The sequence below is a fragment of the Mastomys coucha genome, chromosome X (assembly GCF_008632895.1).
Source record: "Mastomys coucha isolate ucsf_1 chromosome X, UCSF_Mcou_1, whole genome shotgun sequence".
Taxonomy (NCBI): Eukaryota; Metazoa; Chordata; class Mammalia; order Rodentia; family Muridae; genus Mastomys; species Mastomys coucha.
In genome coordinates, this window is record NC_045030.1 from 49609670 (window position 1) to 49612171 (window position 2502).

The following is a 2502-nucleotide window of genomic DNA, read 5'->3' on the forward strand; positions in this document are numbered from 1 at the left end:
TTTCCAATTCGTATCCCTTTGATCTCCTTTTGTTGCCTAATTGCTCTGGCTAGGACTTCAAGCACAATCAATATTGAATAGGTAGGGAGAGAGTGGGCAGTAATGGCACTTATTTATTATATTAGAAATATGTTATAGCTAATACAAGTGTTGGTTACATATGCCATAACTATTTTTCTGTGATAAATATTTTACTATTTTAATATAATATTTCATATACTATGATATACATTTTAATTTTATAATATGAATTGTTTTTTAATAAGGAATTTTTTTAAATAAAACTCAGGACAGGAAGAGACTGAAAAGCAAATTCTCCTTTAGTGCCAAATGAAATGAAATTAGGAAACTTGGTTTGTAATTGGGGGCAGAGTTGGGTTGGAAAAATCAAAACAAAACAAAATCCAAGCATCAACATCCTTCTCCCTACCCTTCCCCATCCCACAAACCAACATCATTAGGTACCCAGTGTGTGTGGTATGGCGGAAAAATGGGCCTGATCTAGGCTTGGTTGTAGAGTCCTGTCCTCTGTCTAGTGAGACTGCATTAGGGACATACTCTGCCCTCGTGGGATTTTATGTCGCTACTGGGTTGTGGGTGGAGTTTTCAGAATCTTCATGAGGCTCCTTGTTTAGCTCCACCATGGTCTCCCAGCACCTTTCTCCTCTGGGCAAAAGCTCCATCAGGAGTGGCCCTTACTCAGCTGAGGGCTATAAACTGTCCTCTTCTCTGTTCTCTGTCCCACTCTCATCATCTTCAATCTCTTCCTCCTCCCCACTGAAATTTTCATGGGCCCACTTGGGGCTGGTACATGAACAGCACATGAACAGGCCCCGCCCCCTGGGAAAGGCTCCTTGTGGCCTCTGCTCATCCATTTGTCACTGCCCTCTCCTTCCCTGTCATCATGCAAGTAATACTTCTTGCTCTTGGTTGTAAACTCTGGATCCCCTTCTTCTTCCCGGCTTCTATTTTGAAAATCATTGTTGCTGTTGTTGTTATTGTTACCAGAATAGTTTCTACTACCCCAACCTCTCCCTCTTGCTCCCTCCCGGAGCTCTGCTGCCTCTTTCAATATGAACCACGAAGTCTTTGGTTCCCAGTCTAGATTTGTCAATACTTGTGGTGCTCTCCCTCTCCTCTTCTTCCTCGGGGTACTTACTCTTCTGCTTTGTAGGAGTGAGATGGCTGGAAAGAGAAGGAGAAGGACCTAGACTGGTCTCTCACTCTGCAGTGCTTCTTCTGCTTCTTTTATCCTTTGTGGGTTTTCTCTGCCCTTTTAGTTGATCATTCTCTTGAGTGCCTAGAGTCGCTGGAATCCACCGACTCTCTTGATTTACTTCACATAAGAATTTTTCTCCATATGTTTTTTCACTATGTTCAGTATCAAGGCGAAGATGAACCGAATCATCTTTGTATATTTCCTCAGTCTTGTAACCAGGTTCCCATGGACTTTTTAATTCCTCATGAGTCAAGCCATGCTTTCTGAATGAACTGGGGCAAATGTCTATCCTCCTGTGTATCTCTGGGATTTTCTTATTTTTAGCTGATTCTTATTCATTTCCTCTCTTTAGGTATTTAGTAAAGTGTTCATACAATGTCATTCCAGAGGATCCAAAGTGATGCTCTTTAACATGATGGACAATGGTCACTAAGTGCTGGGGAAACAACTCTAAGGGGCTATGCTAAGACTGAGATGACTGTATGTACTGGAAAATGGAACGGAATTCTTGCTCTTTTTTGTTGCTATGGACTATAGAACCTGACAAATGAAAATTCCTGAGCCGTGCAAGATCCTCATTGAAGGAGTCCATCCAGACATTAACATTGGGACTCCTGTGTAATGGGAAAGGAAGGCTTCCCTGAGGAAAAGTCTCCTTTGTTTCCCAGTTTGTCACGACTCTCAGACGTCTTCCTTGAGGGAGAAGTGATAAACTTTTCTCCTGGACTGCCTTGTATGCAGTCACCAGGAAATTCTTTTCTGGCACTAAGCCCCTGTGCCAACTTTTGATCCTCTTGGACTCTCCACGCAATTCCTTTCAGGATCTCTCTATGAAAGGCTTCTCCTCCAGCTCCTCTGCTCTCCTTTGCTTTTTCTTCCTTGCATGCAGCCTCTTCCACTTGCCTGACTTCTCTTCCTCCTGGTTTTTGCTTCCACCAGCTATAACTTTAGATATAAATTTGGGCTCATCATCAAACTGGGGTTACTTCCCTCTCTTGAAAGAGTTTAGACCTTGACTGGCCAAAGCAACTACGGCTGCAGTCTCAAAATGGCACAACTGGCCTGAACCCAGTTGTCTCACAGAGAAGAATGGATACAGAAAATGTGGTTCATTTACACAATGGAATACTACTCAGCTATTGTACTGGCTGGTTTTGTGTGCCAACTTAACACAGGCTGAAGTTATCACAGAGAAGGGAGCTTCAGTTGGGGAAGTGCCTCCATGAGACCCAGCTGTGGGGCATTTTCTCAATTAGTGATCAAGGGGATAGGGCCCCTTGTGG

At 43.2% G+C, this 2502-nt stretch overlaps 1 pseudogene; it reads right to left on the bottom strand.

Annotated features, from left to right (window-relative positions):
• Positions 1 to 695: 695 nt before the first annotated feature.
• LOC116092353 lies at positions 696 to 2201 on the bottom strand (annotated as a pseudogene).
• Positions 2202 to 2502: the final 301 nt, after the last annotated feature.